The sequence below is a fragment of the Pezoporus flaviventris genome, unplaced genomic scaffold (assembly GCF_033815535.1).
Source record: "Pezoporus flaviventris isolate CSIRO_AGI_PZ_B2104156 unplaced genomic scaffold, CSIRO_AGI_Pfla_v1 ptg000007l, whole genome shotgun sequence".
NCBI classification, from domain to species: Eukaryota; Metazoa; Chordata; class Aves; order Psittaciformes; family Psittacidae; genus Pezoporus; species Pezoporus flaviventris.
In genome coordinates, this window is record NW_026892555.1 from 95504764 (window position 1) to 95526992 (window position 22229).

The 22229-nt window shown below is 39.8% G+C and overlaps 1 long non-coding RNA gene across 2 annotated transcripts in view; it reads left to right on the top strand.

Moving 5' to 3' along the window:
- LOC133267343 (uncharacterized) overlaps window positions 1-20454 on the top strand; it is a 32574-nt gene extending 12120 nt beyond the window's left edge. For both annotated transcript variants that reach the window (XR_009742751.1, XR_009742750.1), the window contains 2 exons: window positions 17689-17903; window positions 19505-20454. This is a non-coding gene — a long non-coding RNA (uncharacterized LOC133267343). The remainder of the gene's footprint in view (window positions 1-17688; window positions 17904-19504) is intronic.
- The last annotated feature ends 1775 nt before the right edge of the window (window positions 20455-22229 follow it).

Sequence of the window (22229 nt, forward strand, 5' to 3'; positions counted from 1 at the left end):
GTGCTATCCAGAAATATGGAGGATATTTTAAACACAAATGAAATTACTGCTTCCAGTGAAATGCATTAACAACATTACACAATAGTTTTTAGAAGCTGGAAGAGTGACATAACCAATTGAGACTGCAGAGAGAATTTCAACAGATACAGTGTAATCACCCAGGCTAGAGTTTGGCCAGGACACCAGGATTAACACTGTGAGGCATGCTGCAAGGGTTTTGGGAATGAATCTTCTTTAAACTTGTATTTCATCTGGAAAATAGCAGACTTCTGCCGCTCTGTCATTCAGACATGTGGGAAGGAAAGAGGGCTACCTTATGAATAATCTCTGCTTCCTGCAGCAGCATGACTTCTTGGCAGTTTCACCAAAATACTGAGCCTAAACCTACTTAATGAATGAAATGAGGGGGACGTAAGACAAGGCAGCATAAAATACATTTTAAACCCTCCATATCATTTCTAATTTACACACTCTTTTTTAGAGAGAGGATGAATAGGACAATTACAGTGAATGCTCTTGAGAAATACCATGGAGGGAACCCCGGTTTTATTAAAGCCCTAGAAATGTGCCAAAAGACTGAACTGGAGCAGGGTCAAGGCTTGGTGTGTTTATTGATGACTATTTACAAAGAGGTTTCCTCAGTGTTGCATATATATTGTGCAAAGCAATATATGCAAGCAGAAAGTGGGCTGCCTGAACCAGCAGATATTTGTGCACATGCATGAAGATCTTGAATGTCTAATTTTGTACTACCAGTTGAAGGCAGTAATTCTGAATGTCCTTAATATTCCCAGTAAGACATATGTTACAGACAAAAGAAAATCTATGTCCAGTTTTTTTCAGGGGTTAAATCTTGTCTTCTGTGCTAAAAAATGAACTGAAAAAAATGAGCAGGAATTTTATACACCTAAAGATACAGTCTGTGCCCTGTGGGGCTCTCGTTCCAGTAGGTCTGCTCTAAGGATGAGAAAGTTGTACATTATCTCCAGTGTCTGATGGTGAACTGTGATGTTTTCATGACAACAATCATGCATTATAAACTTTGAGAGATCTGAACTACAATACAAGAAAAACTGGCAACTTCTGGTCACGTAAAGTATCTTTTAATCTGACCCATGCTTTTTAACCTTAGGGAAAGAGTAACCTGGGGACCCAAAAAACCAGAAAACAACTTGTGCTAAGAAAACTTTCTTAATGTTGGCACTTTAATTCCATCATTGTTGACCCCTGGCTTAAATGGCGAGTTGTATACACACTTACGTGCTTTCTATCAGCACTTGAGTGGAGGGTGGTGCCGTGCTTCATGCTTGTGTATGGTACTCACTGGCCAATAAAGGAAAGTTAAGACTTCATCTGTGTAATTTTAGCCTTTCAACTCATACCTGTTTACAGTTGTTAATTCCACTTATGTGTCTATGTTGTAATGCTACCATCATCACTTACCTGAGACCATCGTGCACCATGATCTGTTACATTCATCTCTGGAAAACCTGCCCCTTTAAACGCTCTGTCTGGATTTATTTCAGCTGCCTGAGATTTGCTGTTATGCGTACAAACCAAAATGTTTATAGGCCTTATAAGAGCAGAACACTGAATGTTTGTCACTAATTTGCTTCATCGTGTTTCAAGCTAGAGAAATTTGACAAAGCTGCTAAATTGAAGTGAGTCAGAGCTTCAGCATTTCTGCAGGATTCTTTTGTGAACAGGGGCTTTTAAACAGTTTACAATGTAATCATGGCAACAGTGGAAAATCTGGTTTAAAAAACATAACAAAAAGGAATAAAAATGCTAAACACTTGAGCAGAAAGTAAGCCTCCCCTATGTGCAAAGTAAATGATTTAGTGATGTTCTCTTCACGTTAAATGAGGCAGGAGATCACAAACTAAAAAACACTTAAATATGATTTTAAAATTAATTATGCTTCACCCCCATAATAGTATTTAAATTGCATTTAAATTGGTTATGCATGCATTGGGTTTGCTACATCGTAAATGCATTTTTGTTCAGAATCTAAGTAGATCTAGGCTTCATTTGTGAGATAGACTCGGAGTGATTGAGTTCAAAGTGAAGCCATAGAAGTGCCCACAGAATCAGGAGCATATAGTATGATAACTGTTATGTGAAGAATGTTAATTCTTTTGTGTCAAACACATTTTTTTTATCATTTGCTACACTGCATTATTACTTTAGCTCTTTTAAACTAATTATATTCAATGCAAATTTTGATCAGATTGAGAACATTGAAATAGATCGTGGAAATTCAGTTATGAAGTAATGCTGGCCATCATCAGAACAGTCTCTGTCAGTGAAGAGGAAACTCCAGCTTTCTGTTGGCACAGCTGTTGTTTTCTTCTGCAGGAGAGATACCCCAACTATTTGCCTCACTGCTTTTTCACAAATGAAGATGAAAGCCCAGCAGTCCTGATACAGGGGCTGGGATGCCCGTAATGTAATGCGATCATGAGATGGTCAAGTTCAAGATCCTCAGGACACTGAGAAGAGTGTGCAGCAAGCTCACTGCCCTGGACTTCAAGAGAGCAGGCTTTTGCCTCTTCAGGAACCTGCTCAGTAAGGTTCCAGGGGATACAGCCCTAGAGGGCAGGGGGGCCCAAGACTGTTGGTTAAGATTCAAGGATCACCTGCTGCAAGCTCAGGAGTGTTGCATCCCAACCAGAAGGAAGTGCAGCAGGAGGGCCAGGAGACCTCCTTGGATGGATAAGGAGCTCCTGAGGAAAATGCAAAGGAAAAAAGAGGCTTATAAAAGGTGGAAGCAAGGACAGATGACATGGGAAGGGTACAGGGTTGTTGTCCGGGAAGCTATGGACCAGGTTAGGAAAGCTAAGGCCCAGTTAGAATTAAACTTCACTAGGAATGTTAAATATAACAGGAAGGGATTCTATAGGTATATTGCAAGTAAAAGACAGACTAGGGGCAATGTGGGCCCTCTCCAGAAGCTATCAGGAGAACTGGCTACCCTGGATCTGGAGAATGCTGAGGTTCTTAATGACTTCTTTGCCTCGGTCTTCACTGGCAAGTGCACTTACCGCACCACCCAAGTCTTGAAAGGCAGATGCAGGGACTGGGAGAATGAAGACCTTAGGCCCACTGTAGGAGAGGATCAAGTTTAACTTGCCAAGTGCAAGGTCCTAGCCCTGGGTCGGAGCAATCCCAGGCACAGCTACAGGTTGGGCAGAGAAGAGATTCAGAGCAGCCCTGCAGAGAAGGGCTTGGGGGTGTTGGTTGATGAGAAAATGAACATGAGCCGGCTTCAGTGTGCACTTGCAGCCCAGAAAGCCAACTGTATCCTGGGCTGCAGCAAAAGGAGCGTGACCAGCAGGTCGAAGGAGGTGATCCTGCCCCTCTCCTCTGCTCTCGTGAGACCTCACCTGGAGTATTGTGTGCAGTTCTGGTGTCCTCAACACAAAAAGGACATGGAACTGTTGGAACAAGTCCAGAGAAGGGCCACGAGGATGATCATGGGACTGGAGCACCTCCCGTATGAAGACAGGCTGAGGAAGTTGGGGCTATTCAGCATGGAGAAGAGAAGGCTGTGTGGAGACCTCATAGCAGCCTTCCTGTATCTGAAGGGGGCCTATAGGGATGCTGGGGAGGCACTCTTCATTAGGGACTGTAGTGATAGGACAAGGGGTAACAGATTAAAACTTTAACAGGGGAAGTTTAGATTGGATATAAGGAGGAAATTCTTTCCTGTTAGGGTGGTGAGGCACTGGAATGGGCTGCCCAAGGAAGCTGTGAATGCTCCATCCCTGGCAGTGTTCAAGGCCAGGCTGGACAGAGCCTTGGGTGACATGGTTTAGTGGGAGGTGTCCCTGCCCAATGGAACTAGATGATCTTAAGGTCCTTTCCAACCCTAACTATTCTATGATTCTATGTTCACCACTTAGATATGCATCCTGGTGGGTTTGATCCCAGTCAGGTTTTGAGTTGAGGAGGGTGAAGTGTGTGTGCTCAGGTGCTGTTACTACCAAACCAGTCACTAGAATGAAAATATTCAGGAATACAAGATGAAGTAAACACAGACTAGTTGTTACTAAGTGTATGGTGGACATCTACTGCAATAGGTCCCTGGTCTTCTGTGACTAGTAATGCTAGCACATCACTTATATCTTCTGGGTTTAAGTGTTCAGTTTCAGGAACAAATTAATTTATTCTGTAAAAGATATTTTAAATAATTGACTTACAGTTACCACAACTTTAAAAGTATCTCTGTGGCATTGTCTGTGCTGTACTTTCCTCTCAAGTCTGATCTACATGGAAACTGTTGATTTCATCTAATAGATCAAGTCTGTGGTTTTAGTCCTGCAATAAATCTTCATTGATGATCTGTAATGAAGGCCCATAGTGTATTCAAACATTTGGATTTCAGGAATTTGGGTTGCACTTTTTCTGTGAAGAAACATTTATTTTGCATTCAGTCTTCCGCTCATATCAAGTCTGACTGCCATATGACTTTGGGAATGCCAGGAAACATACGCCATATGTTAAAGGGTCTGTTTCTGGGCATACCTAACTCTTGACAGCTCTAGGTATGCGCACATTTCCCTGTTTTCTGAGACCCAAGATAATACACAAAATGGGCATTTCACTACAGGGCTTAGGCCGGAAGACGTTCTTGTTTCATACTTGCTGCTACCAGGTCTGAGAGAAGAGAAGGGGTGTTGACCTTTTCTTCTTTAATTAAATAACTGTCACTACACAATGTATGACAAAGGGGAATTAATTTTCTTGTTCTGCACTTCTTCCTGTTTCAGGTAATGTTATTAACAGGTGAATTAAGTAAAAATCTAGCTGAGTTGCCTTCTGTAGATGCTTCAAGACTGTAGATTTTGGTGGTCAATAAATGCCTACACCTCTCACCTTCTGTGCCTAAATACTTTAGAGATTGTCTCTAAATCACAACTTTCTCCTTGGACTTTCCACTTAGCTTCAGAATGGCTTTTGTAGATCATGACTGTAGCTCTGTGTAGCTCACTGTCACCCCTGCCCTGTCCTGCTTCCTTCCCAGCAGGACCCTGATATGCTCCAGCATCGGGTGGCGCTGAAAGCAGGGGCAGGAACTGATCAACCAAAAAGAAGAACTGGAGTGAGGAACCTTGTTTGCCCCCATATCTGCACATTGTCCAGTGATCCCCCTCAATGACCTTTTCCTTCAATGGCTTTATGTTCAGGAAGTACCTCAAAGTGTTAATTATGATTGATTTGCCATGCTTTTAGATGACTGTTTATATCATCCCTTGTCCTTAATGACCTTTCTGAGACCACTCCACAGAGCACTCCAGTCTTTACACTCCTATAGAAGAAGGAAAATACTAATGACTGTCGCAAAATTCGCCACATTTGCTATTATTTCTTGCAAAAATCAGTCTCAGTTCACTGATGTCAACTGGGAAGCTTTCATCTCAATTTTAAAAGGAATTTTACTTAAAAGTAAATAATAATAAGGCATAATTTTCAATATAAATGACAATAAATATTTATCTGATTTATGTAACCTCTATTCCCTTTCTTTTGAAAAACAAAACATTAAAATGGGGAGTGGTCAGTTCATAGCATGTGTAAAATGTGTAATATTTGAGGCAAGGTGGAGGACTTGTTATGGTTTTGATTTTTCAGCAAATGGGGAAAAATAATCTGGCAGTTTGGAAAATAAAATATAAACACCAAGTGTTAGATACTGATAACAAGTATCTAGCATTTTAGCTTTTTATCATACCCATAGCACTGATTTCTAATATTGATTCAGAAATCTGTTTTGCTGCTCTGTTTTCTTTTTTACTCTCCAGACAAAGAAGGAGTTATTCTTAGTAAAGGAGCTCTGAATACACTGAATTTTACAATGCAGTTGCCAAGCATCTTAGTTTGCCTTCATTTAACACTCTGAACTCTGTAGGTCTAGCTTGGTGGTTCCCTGTATCTGTCCATCTGTTATTCAAATACAGTGCTTACTTTATAAATGCATTCTTGAGTACTAAAAAAGTAAAAATCTCTACCTCACTCTTAGTCTTCAGTCAGGCTGCTGGCTTCTCTTTACTGGTAATATGTTATATTTATTGCTTTTATGACTTTAATTACAGTATCTGATAGAATTATTATTATTATTATTATACTACAAAATCAATTTCTTGTCAAGGTAACATTTACCTCCTAAAATACCCTACAGAAACTGCTGTCAGAAATGATTCCTTAACAATGGCAGAGAGATTGACAGGACTTTTGCTTTCTTAATGTAAGCACAGATAAACAATTAGAGTTTTCTATACAGAAAGGCTACAGTCAAAATAATAATCATGATAACTATTAATTACTGGTTTAGCTATGTGCAGTACAGCTACTCATGCAGTACAGCTACTCTTGATCTAGATTTCATTGTTAGAATTCAGTCTTTAGCAGTCTATAGCAGCTTGAACAAATGACATGCTTCACAGAGGCTTTGGAATTTTTACATCTCATTTCTTGCATTTTTTCTAGAATTTTGTATACAAGTGATGGGGCTCTGCAGCTTTGTAGTTTTACCTTCAAATATATACAAACTGCTTAGCTAAAGGCCTTATGACCAATGATTAATCTCACATGAAAAAAATTTTACCACATCAAGAAAGCCAGAGTTTAAGAAACTTTTATCTCTGTCCCAGACTTTAATCTCTTCAGCCACTTGTTTCATTTCTTGTACAACAGTTAAAAACTTTTCAGCGACGATAATCATACTGTTTGCAGGATGTACTGCTTACTGAAATAGTCTCTTGTTTCTTTGAGTGTACTTTACATCCTCCATATCTTGACTGTTAAAATAATGTATCTTTTTCCTTTTTTGATTAGAAATGGATCTAAGCTAACATCTTCCAGGAGAATAACTGTGGACCCTTGAAAGTGTTTATATTCTTATATTCTTTATATTAGTTCTGAGCTTTCCTCTCACCACCCCCACCCCACCCCACTTTTGACTTGTACAAGCAGCTGCAGCAATTAAGATACAGATGAAGGGGAAAAAGTGAACTGGTGAAATGTGAATTTGAACACATGTCCTTGAAAGTTCTTGTGGCTGGTCAATAATAGTAGGAAAAATACCATGAGCTAAATCTTAATTACTGTTGAGCCACAGAAAATGAACTTGCATTTGGACCCAAAAGGTCATCTTCAGCTGCCATAAAGGCTCTGTAGTTCCCATAACATTGGGCAAGAGATGTACATGGGTGAAAAACAACAGTAAAGGTAAAGGAAAAGAAAAAAACTAACCAAAACACACAAAACCCTGTGTCTTCCTCACCACAGTGTGCCTTCCAATATTTTAGTTACTGGTACTGGTCATGGTAGCTTCTGAAGGTCGAGCAAGAAGTTTGGGTCTGGTCAGCTCCACCTGGCCATGAGGCATTGCAGCAGCACACTGGGGGACAAACTGTGGACTCTGACAGGCAGGCAGACATACAGATGGGTCCAGCTTATGCTTACTTTGGGTAATTCTTGCTTGAATTCATGCAAGCAGCAGATGACCAATAATGTCTCTAAATCAAAGGTGAATAAAAGTTTGCATCTAGGGAGCATGGTCTTGTGCCATAGCCAAAAGGCAGTGTAGGCAATAGTCTGTGAAATATTAGAGATAGATAACTTGGAGCTGTCAAAAATTGTTCTTTTTTGTGCCACCAGCATCAGAGCCTTGTAGCATCAGAGGACCAGAACAAAGCTCACTGCAACCTTTCCTGCTCTGCTCACTTCAGACACTAAACAGTCATTCCTCAAATCTGCTTCAGAAATAGAGTAAAATTCAGGCCTTTGCTAAAGCTAAAGGAATATTTGCTATATCAACCCATGGACACCACGCTTCACCTAAAATACAAAGTTTGTCAGGTATGGATGCAGTGGTCTAAGGGATCCTACATGAATTTACCTCAGTTGAATAATAAACAGTTTATTTCAAAAGTGCATATGGAATACTTCTGGGTAGAAACAGAATAACTAAGAAACTGTGAAGGTATATTTGGATGTGGGCTTTACTGTCTCATGAACCAAATATAATCATTTTTACTCTTGCAAAACTTCCACTTAAGTTGCTAGGAGCATTGCCTAAGTAGTCACTAAGTAAGGTCTGCAGGATTTGGTTCTAAGTTTATGTTTGTTGCTGGTTTCCAGTGAATGGGTTTTGCTGAGATACATCACCAGTATCCAGCAATTTAACTCATCTACAGAAATGTGTAAATTCCACCAAACAACCTGTATTCAGCCAGGTTATTTTTTTCTCCTTTTTTTCTTTTTTTTTTAATATAGCCTTTGTTTGCACTTAATAGGCAGGCTATCTGTTGCATTACAAAACAGATCAGACTCTAGGACTATTCTCACGGGAGAGAGGAGCTGACACTTGCTGCCTCTGAGACTGAAATTCCCAGCCTCTCTCTGCCCCCTCCCTTTCTCCCCTAGGTTAAGCAGCTGTGAAAAAGCTTAAACCATTTCAGTGAGGCAGACCTGCAGTAGAGCCACACTGTACCTGATGAATCTGTCAGTCTCCTTGCATAGCTGTTTCCAAAGGCTGTCACTATATTGCTGGTTCTAAGAGCAGTCTCCCTGGATTGCCTTTGCACTCCTTCTCCCTTAAACAGGAAAAAAAAAAGGGAAAAAAATAAAAAAAAAAGAAGCCTATAAAGGTCAGACCAAGGACACTTCTGCAGCAGACTGCTTGGCTCAGCCTGGGAAGTTGCCTTATTACTTCTCACTTCTTACCTTGTCATTTAAAAGCAGAGTGAACTTTATATCCTATCAGAGAAAATATCTCCAGTGAATATACCTGAAGTAGATGTACTGTCAGGTATCAGGCTGGGAAGGAATCTGCAGCTTGACAAGATCCCTCCTGGAAACAATGCTTTATCCACTCGTATTTACTGCTGGGAACCATCAACTACCCAACAGCTGCCCAGCCTTTGCCTTTGGGCAATATGAACCCCCTTTCAGGAACTATTTTTATTATTATTTATTATTGCTATAGTGCCATAAGTGTGTGTGATGTTTTCCAGACTAATTAAGAAGACAGTTCCCCGCTCCAAGCAATCTGCAATCTCCTTTGAACAATAGTTTACTGCTAATGCCCTCGAAGCCAAGCTCTAGTTGTATAATTATAGATAGATGGAGAGATAGAAACTGCACAAACACATATGGAGATAGCACCACAAGAAATACAAAGAAAAAGATTAATTGCTTTGTTCTGACTGATTCTGTTTCTGAGAAATATACAGGTGTAAATCCAGCCATGAAAACTAAAAACTTTCCTAACGGGAACATTTTGGGCCAGCACTGCGTGTCAAGTAAATGAGAGTAATCCTCTGGAAATCAATAGGGCACTGAGTTACACAACTGGAGAATTTATCCCTTGGAAATATCTGTGGCATTGCTGCTTTGCATTTCTTCCTCTAACACATGGTGGTTGCTGCAGGACTGGGGCTGGGGGGGGGGGGGGGGGGAGGAGGCCTTGAGAAGGGGTGCTTTGGTGTTTTCAGGACTTCTTTTGGCAAAAGTTGACTGAAGTCTTTAGGTAGACAGCAAAGGTTGATGTATGATCTTGCGTAAGACAAGTTCCCAGTTTAAAAATAAAAACACCACAAAAGCATCCCCCCCCCCCCCCCCCCAAAAAAAAAAAAATACTGCAGCTAATCTTATTTGCATTAGAGATTGCTTTTGTTCAACCTGGGGAGGAAACAAGTTTGTCTGAGTGCCGCTCTTTAATACTTTCATCTCATAATGGAAGATTTACAGGTATGGACCCAAACCAGTGTCGACTCCCCACTAGTTTAATGCAAATTAGGAGATGAATGCTCATGGGAACAATACAGAAATGCTTCCACATGACTTCCTCCCACTGAATTGCTGATATAAGGCTCCTCTAAAGGGTATAATACTGACAGCAGGGAAGTTTCCCCTAGCCTCTCCCCCCCCCGTCCTTCCTTCTGAATAAAGTTATTAAAGTAGATCAGACTAATTAACAGTAGCTTATCCCTATTGATTGAACCAATCCCTGTTGTGGAGGTGCTGTAAGAATGCCTTTACTTCGTTGTGAAAAAAGTGTGTTAGAGAGGACAGTATCGAAGGTTGTTTACTGTTTGCTCTCAGGGATTTTATCCATTATTCTTTATGTCTCACAGGCATGTTGAAGCCATATGTGAAGGTATATAAACATGCACATAGAGGTATCCTTTGATGAATAATTTTTAGTTAATGTCTGGATATAACAGGGGGAAGTATAAAAGCAAACAACAGCCCTTACAATGGCTCTACATGATTTTCTTTTTTAGTCTTGAGTGTTTAAAATTAGTAGCATGAAACTCACCTGATGATTTAGTTTAACTAATATATTCTAAATCAAATATATTAAGGAGTATTAGGAGAAAGCTTGGAAGTAAAATGGTCTTGGTTAAAAAAATCTTAACATTGTAAATGATTTTGTTCTAGTACCACTACAATCATAATCTAATTGCTTTACGTAACATACGTCTCCACAGTCTGCTTGTAACCTTGTATTGGTTATAAATTTACACTATATTATTGCTGCTTATATTTCTGGCTGTAGGATGATACAAGTGGCTGTATGTTTTCCCAACTAACAGCAGCTTATTGTGGAACAAAAAAGGAAAACCGATCTGCTTAATGGTATATTAGGCTTTTTTCCTCTTCCAAACAGTATCACTAAACTACTTGGACACTGAGTATTTCAGCATTTGGGTAATGTAAAACCACTTTTCTCATCTCAGCTCAAAAGTGTGAGTAAATAGATACAAAAGGATTTTTAAAAAGAATTTAAAAAAAAGCAAAACCAAACCAAAGAACACCACACTCACTGTGCAAGCTTATTTGTTACAATTTGTCATTCAGTTTACAAACCAGAATCAAAACATGATTTTTTCCTGTTTTTTTTTTATTGTTTTGATGGTCTTGAATAATAAGATCAGAAAAAATAAGTAAATAAGAAGTATCTATTTTGAATCTAATAAAAATAATAATACTAATTATTAGAACTAGTCAAATGCTGTTGCTGACTGAGACAACTTATTCGCAGGAATAGCTGTTCAAATTGTAGGGAACTCTCCCTCCTCCAAGTATTTATTTGTCATAAACACTTAAGAGTGTTAGGTGGCTGTGGGTTTCTTCTTGTTTTTTCATGTTTGTTGGCTGGGTTTCCTAATCAAAATGCCTTCAGGATGGGGATGCAAAGCTACGTGTGCTCCTTAAGGGCTGGGTGTCCAAGGCAGGATGTGCTATCCCCCAGGGAAGCTGTTTGTGCCAGCCCAGGGGGTAGGCAGGAGATCACACTGCAGCTGCCTGGAAAAGGCCAAAATGCAGACATACCATTAGGTAGTGCTAATGAGCCCCGAAGACTGAGGAGAATGGTACAATATCCTGGCTATGGGGTCAACACAGCCCAACACTGGGAAAGGATCATAATATCCTGCCTACACCAGGGCAGAGAGAGCTAATAGCTAGTAGGGTAGATTTTGGTCAGGGGGGCAGCCAGCATGCATGCTTCAGCAAGATTACAAACTATTTGGTAATCTGTAGTTCTCTCACTACTTCATTAGTTGCACATTGCACTAGGATAAAGTGTTTCTGGTGCCCAAACAGGAGACAGGAATGAGTCCATATGGTTTGCCCAACAGCTGGATGTCACAGGCTGAAATCTGGTGTTGCAGGCAAACATGCAAATAAGAGAAGGATGCCCATATATCAGGGTAAGCATAAAACAATTCACAGACAAATTTAGCCTTTTGCCTAATGAACATGAATACAATGATTTGTGAAGATTTGTAGGGTTGAACGCAAGCCTATTTCTGTTTCTAACACTACGTCAGACCTCTCTACGCAGGGATTTAATAATTTTCTAACAATACATAGTCAGAAGCACTGCACAAGCCCAGACATGTCAAACACAAGCTGCTCATGCCTTGGTCCTATCCTGGTATCTATTCCAGGTACTCTGAATGTGGTGTATTAGCTGATGTCTGCTTAGAAGACCTTGGAGCAGCAAAGTGCTGGCTAAAACTTTGAGAATATGCGCTATTAAAGCTTGCCGAGTCTGACCGCGCTGCACTCCTCTGTTCATTTCTCTGTCGCTGTTCCTTTATTAATCTTTTTTTTATCTGTATTAAAATATTTCATCAGAGACTGTGCTAGAAGCTTGTGTTGTGCATGAGTCCCTTGCTCATCGTCTTCCAGTATTACATTAAGAATCTAACTTCTCTCATATGTACCTCTTCCTTTTGTCTTCACCCCAATAGGAATATAATCTGCGTAATCCAATGTTTGCATTATAAAGTGTTCTGCCTATAGTCAGCTTGTAAACCAAAAATAATCTTTAAAAAATTAATCTCTTTGCAATTCAGATTGGCCATCCGAACAAGCTCATGTTTAAAATGTATACGCTGTCTTATTGCAGATGAGGTCTGGATTTAGATAAGTACATGCCTTTCAAAACCTCTACATCCCTGATACAATTTGCCCCTCTTCAGCCAAACCCATGAGTCTATTTCAGAACTATCCAGACCTCTGCCTAGCTGGAAGAGGAACTATTAAACCTTTTGTTTCATGACCACCCTCTTTAAACAAAAAAAGCCCTAAACAACCAAAAGGAGGAAAATTAATAGGCCAGAACATCGTTGTTGAAAAGACAAAACAGCAGCAGCCAAGCAAGGAATGTGTGGACCACACGGCCAGCAAAAGAGATACTGTAAAAAAAAATGGTCATTCACTTGAGCTTTTACTAGAGGGAAACTTAGGTACTGCAAATTTTGTGCAACCTTATGCTTCCTGTCAAGCATTTTAAATGGGTTGAAAGGCACAGCAGACACCTTTGCTTGGATTCATAAATAGGCTCCCACCTCATATTAAAGGCCTAAGTTTAATTTGTTTAATATTCCCACCACTAACGATGCCTCTTTAAGACATCCTTTTAAAAGTTTGTAACATTAATTTAATGGAAAAATGCCAATACCGCTCTAAGAACTCTATTAGATTTTCTCCCTGTTAAATTAATGTTACTAACTTTTAATGGATGTTGTAATTAGATGTTATTATTAACGGGAATATTACCCAAATTAAAATCAGACCCTGAGAGGGAGACAACTTACGTTTACAAGTGCATTAAGCATTAGTATCTGGACATTATACATACAAACTGGTGGAGCCAGATGGCCTTTGCTTTGTTTTTCCCCTGTAACCTGCTACAGAACCAGGCACACATAGTTTTGTTAGCACATAATGTCTGCAAGAACAGCACAACTATTAATGCACCCACTTACAAAAGGAAGTGATGGTTTCTCCACCAGCTCTGGAGTAGGAAAGGGGAGCTCCATCTCCCAATTTCACACTCAATTTAAAGGGTCACTCTCAAACCAGCCTGATTGGGTTCAGCAGCTTGAAATTGATTGTTTTGGTTGTAAAGCTTGCCTGCCTTCCTAGCCAATTTAAAAAAAAAAAAAAAAAAGACTGCTGAGCTACTGGCTTATTATGAGCTGGAGAGTGGTGTGAGAAGGAATGTCATGAATTCAAAGCTACTGAATCCAGTCTATTTAGGGCGTGTGGAAAATGACAAAAGTGCCATTGTTCATGAAAGGTGAGAGAGACAGTCTTCCTTTTTCTGCTTTACATTTACAGTTCTGGCCCACTTCACCTGCAAAATTTCTGCCATGTGCTCTTACCACATATGCCTGGGTTAGGAGTTAGGTCTCTGCTGAGGAAAAACAAGGCCACTTTTACCAGCAGCTCACAGTTATCTCAGAAGCACCCTCCTGCCAGTTTTGGGAGTGTTCTGTGTTGTATTTCTGTAACAGCAGTGGACTCTACATTGCCAGGTGGGAAAGCTCAAATGCTGTTGACATTACAAGCATATTCTGAGCTTCTGCCCTTGATTTTAGGCTCCTGTTTATTCTTCTTCTAAGTAGCCTGGTTGCATTTTGGAAGAGAAATGTATTTCATTATATATGTTGTGAACAAGCTGAGTTGCTGTTCAACAAATATGGGCTGAAATACTTGTTGCTTTAAAAACTAAGAGTTCAAATCCAGTAACAGCTGATCGAACAATTTGATGCAGAGAAAGGAAACAAAGGAGTAGAAAGCAAATTCAAGAAATTAGAGCAACAATATATATACTGAAGATGATGAAATTTTATTTTTCCTATACTACAAAGCATATAATACAAATCTTTCAAATAATTTAAAACTAAAATTGCAGACCTTGGGCATTGCCCGCCAGTGCTGTGTACTCTCGTTACACAGGCAATTCTTCCCTTGTGTCAGATCTGCAGTGGGATTGTTCTTCCTAATCTCAGCTCCAGAGGATATATCCGTGAGATAAAAGGCCCAAGTTTCAATGAACAAATAAAAGGAGTTGGGTTTTGTAGCATTTTGAATGCTTGCTAAACCTAAATAGTGGCAACAGTTATTATTTTAGAATGTGTTGCTGCTGGCTCAGAGCTGAATCTCCCAGAATAAGGATAAAGCCAGTTAGTTATTTTCCTTCATAAATGCATATTGACAAAATATAGTATATTCTTTCCAAGATGCAAAAAGGTTGCATGTTTCAATATGTACTTTCAGGGAAAAAAAATAAATAGGCATTTCCTTTTTTCTGTTTGGGTTGGGCTTTTGTCTTTTCTTGGCTCCACCACCCTGGTCTTTTAGTGAACGAAGCAGAAAACATGTAGTGGCAGAAAATGAAGAAACAGCACATGAGCCACTCACTCTCCCTGGTGAAAGAGATTTTACTTTTAGATTACTTAGTCTTTCTTTTAAAAATTGTCAATGATTGTTAGGAAAAAGATTCCCTAGTTAAATTAGAAAGAGCAAAAACCTCCCATAAATAAAGGACCTAATGTCAAGAAAGTGTAATTATATCATAGACATCCTGTCAGAAAAGAAAAAAACAGCCACCTATATCATACCCAGGAGTTCCTTAGTACTTGCCATTGTAAGCCTGGCAGCCATTTTAGTGCTAAACCGTGACCCTTAGCTCCCTCACCCCTCCACATCACTCCCGCATCAAGGAAACATTTCCCTTTTACAGTAATCAGCATCTTCCCCTGGCAGACTTGAGAAGTAGGTACTGATGCTGATGCTGTCCTACAGTGGCCTTGAAAACGTGACAAGGCTGAAACTTTTTTAAGTAACAAAAAAATCTGAAGAAAAGTTTCACAGACAGCAGCAGTTTCCACAGTTCCTTGACCACCAGCACTGCCAAATGCCTGTAGTTATAAATAAACTTTGTGCAAATAGGAAAGTGTTTCAGAAAAGGGGCTACACTAGACACACTAGTCTAACCATAAAGCCAGAATCAAAGTGATGAAGTTATAGTAGTCTTATCCTAATCATCATAGTATTAGTGTCATAGTAAGTTAGGTGCTCTTGCTGTTTCAAAATGAGATTATCCATAGATATCTACAAGATAAAATTTAGTTTAAACTTCTGTAGTTATTCCATATTATCACAGTAGCCACAGCTGTTGGATAAATTACTAAACAGGTGTAAATTGAACAGCATTCACAAAACAGCCTGGAGCAAAAAATCAGGTCTTCTTTTCATATATTTTTTAACTTTCGTCTCTCAAGTGTCTGTTTGTCTATGAATAATGTGCCAAAGGATTCTTAAAATGCCAAATACTACATACTCATAAATCCTCAATAGACAAAGGTCCTCTGCATTCACATCATGGGCTTTATCTTTGCTGCTGCTGCATTTTGGCTTTCTATCATTGGAAGGCTGGTACATGTTGAAGTAAAATATGACAGATTTTTCAGGAATAAATAAAAATAATTATATAAATAACAAATGTTATATTATTATATAAATAATAAACTTTCTCCTCCACAAACTGTGTACACATTGAAATGTGCAGGGAGTAGAGGATAAAGAACAAAAAGATCACCCTTTCCTATGACATTTCTGTCTCTGAATATAAGCTAAGCAACCCTGTGCTATGGTAGCAGATTGTGTGCATAAACAGATACATTTTCATCAGTCCTTCATCCTTTCTCTTTCAGATATCAATTATTACCATTTTTGTTTTTTCCTAACATTTTGGAAGGCAGACACAAGGACTGGGAAAATGAAGACCTAGGGCCCACTGTAGGAGAGGATCAGGTCTGATATCATCTTAAGAACCTGAACGTACACAAGTCCATGGGACTTGATGAAATCCATCCACGGGTCCTGAAGGAGCTGACGAATGAAGTTGCTAAGCCCCTGGCCAGCATATTTGAAAAATCATGGCAGTCTGGTGAAGTTCCCGATGACTGGAAAAAGGGAAATATAACCCCCATTTTCAAGAAGGGGAAAACGGATGACCTGGGGAATTACAGACCAGTCAGTCTCACCTCTGTGCCTGGCAAAATCTTGGAGCAGATTCTCCTGGAAGGCATGCTAAGGCACATGAAAATCAACAAGGTGCTTGGAGACAGCCAGCATGGCTTCACTAAGGGGAAATACTGCCTGACCAATTTGGTGGCCTTCTATGATGGGGCTACAGAACTGATGGACAGGGGTAGAGCAGTTGACGTCATCTACCTGCACTTCTGCAAAGCGTTTGACACTGTCCCACACGGCATCCTTGTCTCTGAACAGGAGAGACATCAATTTGATGGTGGACTGCTCGTTGGATAAAGAACTGGCTGGATGGCTGCACGCAAAGAGTTGTGGTCAATGGCTCAATGCCCGGCTGGAGACCAGTAACAAGTGGTGTCCCTCAGGGATCGGTGTTGGGACCGGTCTTGTTTAACATCTTCGTCGCTGACATGGACAGGGGGATTGAGTGTCCCCTCAGCAAGTTTGCCAATGACACCAAGCTATGTGGTTCGGTTGATACCCTGGAGGGAAGGAATGCCATCCAGAGGGACCTTGACACACTTGTGAGGTGGGCTGATGCCAACCTCATGAAGTTTAACCATGCCAAGTGCAAGGTCAGAGCAATCTGGGTCAGAGCAATCCCAGGCACAGCTACAGGTTGGGCAGAGAAGAGATTCAGAGCAGCCCTGCAGAGAAGGACTTGGGGGTGTTGGTTGATGAGAAAATGAACATGAGCCGGCTTCAGTGTGCGCTTGCAGCCCAGAAAGCCAACCGTATCCTGGGCTGCATCAAAAGGAACGTGACCAGCAGGTCAAAGGAGGTGATCCTGCCCCTCTACTCTGCTCTTGTGAGACCTCACCTGGAGTATTGTGTGCAGTTCTGGTGTCCTCAGCATAAAAAGGACATGGAACTGTTGGAACAAGTCCAGAGGAGGGCCACGGGGATGATCAGGGGGCTGGTATGAAGATAGGCTGAGAAAGCTGGGGCTGTTCAGCCTGGAGACCTCATAGCAGCCTTCCAGTATCTGAAGGGGGCCTATAGGGATGCTGGAGAGGGACTCCTCATTAGGGACTGTAGTGATAAGACAAGGGGCAATGGGTTAAAACTTAAATAAAGGAGGCTTGTATTGGATATAAGGAAGAAGTTCTTTACTGCAAGGGTGATTTGGCACTGGAATGGGTTGCCCAGGGAGGCTGTGAATGCTCCATCCCTGGTGGTGTTCAAGGCCAGGTTGGACAGAGCCTTGAGTGACATGGTTTAGTGTGAGGTGTCCCTGCCCATGGCAGGGTGGTTGGAACTAGATGATCTTAAGGTCCTTTCCAACCCAAACTATTCTGTGATTCTATGATTCTATGATTATAGCTGATCAAGCTACTCCAAGAGTGACCACACCCCAGCCTGCAGTCTGAATCCAGATTGCTGGACAACACTCCACATGCTTCTTTTTTCTCCACTATTGACTAGATTCTATACAAGGCAACATTTTCAGAAGCTTATTCTGTACTGTAGCCTTTAGGGATGTGTGGTTTTTCCCCTCCTTTATTTGGCCAAACGTACATCTGTTGTACCATAAAAAGGTAGGTTCTCTCCTTTTGTGGTAGTTGTGCTTCCATCCACATGATAGGAGTGGAGTGTTGATACAGCCTGTACCTTCTCTGTTGATGGTAGTGGGGATATATCTGCCACAATAACTTCTCTGAAATGTAGGTGCACCCTTGTTATGGGCACTTGGCACATGAACTGCAGACACCTGATTTTGGGTATGTGATGAATGAGAATCTCATTACATGATTGTGATATACAAGCCAAGAGGGTCCTCACTGAATGACATCTCTGGGCGTCTCTGAACTTTGCATGTTTGCAATAATCTTAGTGTGAATATGGGCTGTTTTTTCTCACTTCTACACCCTACAGGGGAAGAGAAAAACAAAGAGCAATGGCAACGGGAAAAACCTTACAATAGGGGGCTTCCGCTCTTTTAACTTTGCCTCCAAATGACAAGCTGCCTGCAAATCTTTTGCCATGCTTTTCACTTCCTCTAGCTGTCTATCTGCAATGCAAAGAGAGAAAGATTTATGTGGTTTTTAAAGTGAGCCTACATAAATTTCTTTAAACTGGGTGACCTCTGACCCTACCTCATCTTAGCCCTCCCCTTTCCACTCAAAGCCAAACTCCTCTTGACTTGAATGAGAGCAGGATCTACTCCTTCAGTTAATTAAGTCTGTTAATATTATGTGACATACTAGATTGCAAGTAAAATGCACGAAGATCAAAAAGGAGCTAGTCAGCATGGGTAAAGGAAAAGGCATTGACGTGTAGAAATCGGTGTGACTGGAGCATCCCCCTCGTTTGTGTTCAGGCTCGGAAAGCGTGGGAGGAAGTGATTTCTCAGAAGTGATGTTGTGCAGATCCCTTTCCCTACTTCCTCCATTCACACGGATTCAGTGAGAGGACATGTGCAGGGCTTCAGGGCTGCCTCTTGGTCTACCAGGCATTCCCAGCCAAGGGTCAGGAGCTAACAGCTACAGCTCAGAGAGCATGGGGAGATATCATCCAAGGCACAGCAGCATGAGCCAAAGCTAATAAACACACCAGTATCTGAAGAGGATACCGTGTCACTGATGCTCCAACTTGTACTAAAAGAAAGAAAAAGACTGGTCAGCAATCTCATTTTAAACCTATGGCATTCTTGCAGAATTCAAATATTAGGGAGAGAAAAACTCCTTGTTTCATCAAAATTGCCATTTTAAAAACATATTCAAAAGAAAGCTAGGCATTCAGGTGAACATCTTTGCATTCATGGGGCTCTGAGACTCTGGATTTTTGGTCCGCATGGGATATTTAGCTTTTCAGCCACCTTTTTTTTTCCCCTCACTGAAACCAGAGGTTAAATTCTTTTGTTTAGTCTTGTGTCTTTCAGTTTTGTGCTTATTCATACATATACAAATCAGGAATTTTGTGAGCAATACCAAGCACCAGAAAAGTTAGTTTGATCCACTCTGAAGCTCTTGTGCTTCTGTTGGAGCTGGCATTTGTAGTGGTTGAAAGGATTCCAATTTTTTACTGTGTAACTAATGAGTGAGTCCGCAAGTCTGTCAGGGCAGCATATCAACAAATCTGGGTAACTTTTGAAGAACTCAGTGCTGCTGTACTGTATTAACTGTTGTGCTCACTATAGGTGACAACCATGGAGTCCGAGAATGCAAGAACATGTCTTCTACTGCCAAGGACCAGTTGACACCCACAGAGGGACAGAATGGCAAAGGCTGCATGCCCTGAAAGAGAGGAAGTTTATAAAAAGATTTTTGTTTTCATTCATGCTGTGACCTAAGTAACATCCCAGTTTAAACATTAAACGTGAGGTCATTAACTTGTCACAGTGATTTCTAGCTTAAAATTTTATAGTAAAATAAGAACTAAGAAGGCATGAAAAGGATCATTAGTTGATATGACAGAGCCTGCTGAAATGTAACCCTTTCCATACTTCATATATTTAGAGACAGTGATTTTAAGTTATATTATTAGAACTACATACCCCATTTAAGCCAGTGACTGATTCATACCTTAAAAATAAGACTATGTGAAAAATGCATTTCCGAAAAAATAATTATCAGGGGGTTGTCCTGCTTTTGCTAAAAAGTAAAATATTTTTTAAATTATAGTTTGAACTTAAACAATGTAGGAGAAACAGGCTATATTGTTCATTGAGTTGCAATCAGATGTCTGTAGCAGATGATTTACAGAAGAAAAATGACCATGTCTCATGCATCATTATTAATTTTTACCCTTTAAAATAGGCACAATCTAAGCTGAGGCCAACATACTCTTTTCGTATTGGTTTTATATTACTGCCAGTCTCAGTGTTTTAAAGTAGGTGAAATTACTTAATTTCATTTTTATTAAAATTCTGAATGCGGCATGGTTCTAGAGCTAGTAAAATTCATTCTAAATTTTGTCTGAAAGTAATAATTTGCATTTTCTGTGGGGTTTAATCTTTTCTTCTAATTGAGCATAGTATTTTTCTTTCATCTTTGTATAGACACTTTCAACCAGCTTAATTTATTAACGATCAGATGTTAAACATAGCATATATAACCTATCTCATACTTAAGGGAAAATGGCTGATAACAAAAAGTTACCATTCACACAAATTCACCACAACCTGTTTTCCTTAGAACAATCGAGCATAATGGTACTCGGGTTTTGAAAACTGGACAATGCCAAAGTAGATGAGCTGGAGTATTGGTCTTGTTAGCCCCTATCACTCTCCCCATAATTGCCCTTTCTGTCCTAGAGTATCAAAGGTTTTGTTGAGAAATATCTGGATTTCAAATGAATCACTTACCTTTGTCTCAATTTTCCTGTAGGACAGCAGCAGCCTAGAACAGTGGGCAGTCTGTGTCTTTGCTGTTTGAGAAAGAGCTGATAACTGCCAGCATGTCTGTGCTTTGTGCTCAACAGTTTGTTATATACATTACCAGTGTAGGACAGAATCCTGATATTTTTTTCCCTCCTCATTCATGCTCTTTATACCAGTGATTCGCAAGCAGATGTTGCATCTACAGGGTGGTCTTTAATCAATTTTATTAATTGGCATCTATTGTTATGTAGGTAAAACAATGCCAGATATGAAATTAAAAGGGAAACAAGTATATCATCAAGGTTTTTCTCTCATTCTGGTGAATTATTTGGATTTTCTTCTGCAAGTTTAGTTTATAGTGGGCAAATGCTTTAAAAATTAAAGTGCCCTTTTAAAGTTAGAATGTGAGTACACTGGTAATACCTCTTCAATGCTCCTCAATGTTTGCATAAAAGCAGCCAAGTATTTACTTCTTGCACATTATTCTATCATCTCAATATCAGGTCTTCAGCTACTGTGGCTGCAAATATTGAGTCCTACTATATTCTGATTAGAGAAGGGGAACATTCCTCTTCCTTCTTGTAAGGAAGCAAGTTGTCATCACTGTAAGCAATGGGTAAAATGTCTGTTAAAAAAAAAAATGTACAGTCACCCACAAGTTCACTTTTCTGCTAATTCATACATGTTTTTAACTAATAGAAGAGCAGCTACAAAATAGTGCATTTCAGGAACATAAGAGTTTCGAATCACTATGGGTCAGACTAAATTAAAGGTATCTTTTCCCTCGACTGTAACAAGGGTTTGATTTCACCAACAAGGTTTAGGAGTCTCTCTTTCTAAGTAAAAAAACTCTCCAAAAAGCTGCTGCTAATGTATTGTCTAATGGATTACTACGGGATGAAGGCGTCTAGCAGAAAACAAAATACTTATGATGAAGGGAAGTATGGTTTTCCTTTGCTAATATATAGTAGTATTTTTGTTCCATGACACTCATTGTCATTTTGCCATGGTTAAAAATTATATGGCATGTTGCTTAGTTTTGTTTCTGTGTATACAGTATAGGCAAACTGGCAAATACGTACTGGGTTATTAAAGTATATTGAAAATAGATAAAATGGAAAATAAATCATTTATGTTTCAACTGAACCTTAAAATAACATTTGTGTACCTAATAGTGACACCTAAAAATGGGCAATAGGATTAACGCTGAGAAATGTACATATTCATTACTAGCTACAAAAGAAGACGCAGTAAAAAATAAAACATGATGATAGTAAATATATTTAACACTGATATATGCCACCTAGCTTCCACACTCAAGAGACTAAGATCAGCAAAACACTGGAATATGCTTGAAATTAAGTTGAAATAAAGATGTATTTCAGCCTACAATTAAGCTGGACTCTTAAAGGAAGTGTCAGGCCCTTCTTAATTCTTTTCCAAATTTCTCATTACACTGAAGAATTGCACTGTACTGGAAACAAGCAAACTGTCTCTCCAGCAGAAGTATTTTCTAAATATAAAGCTATTTATTGAATATAAG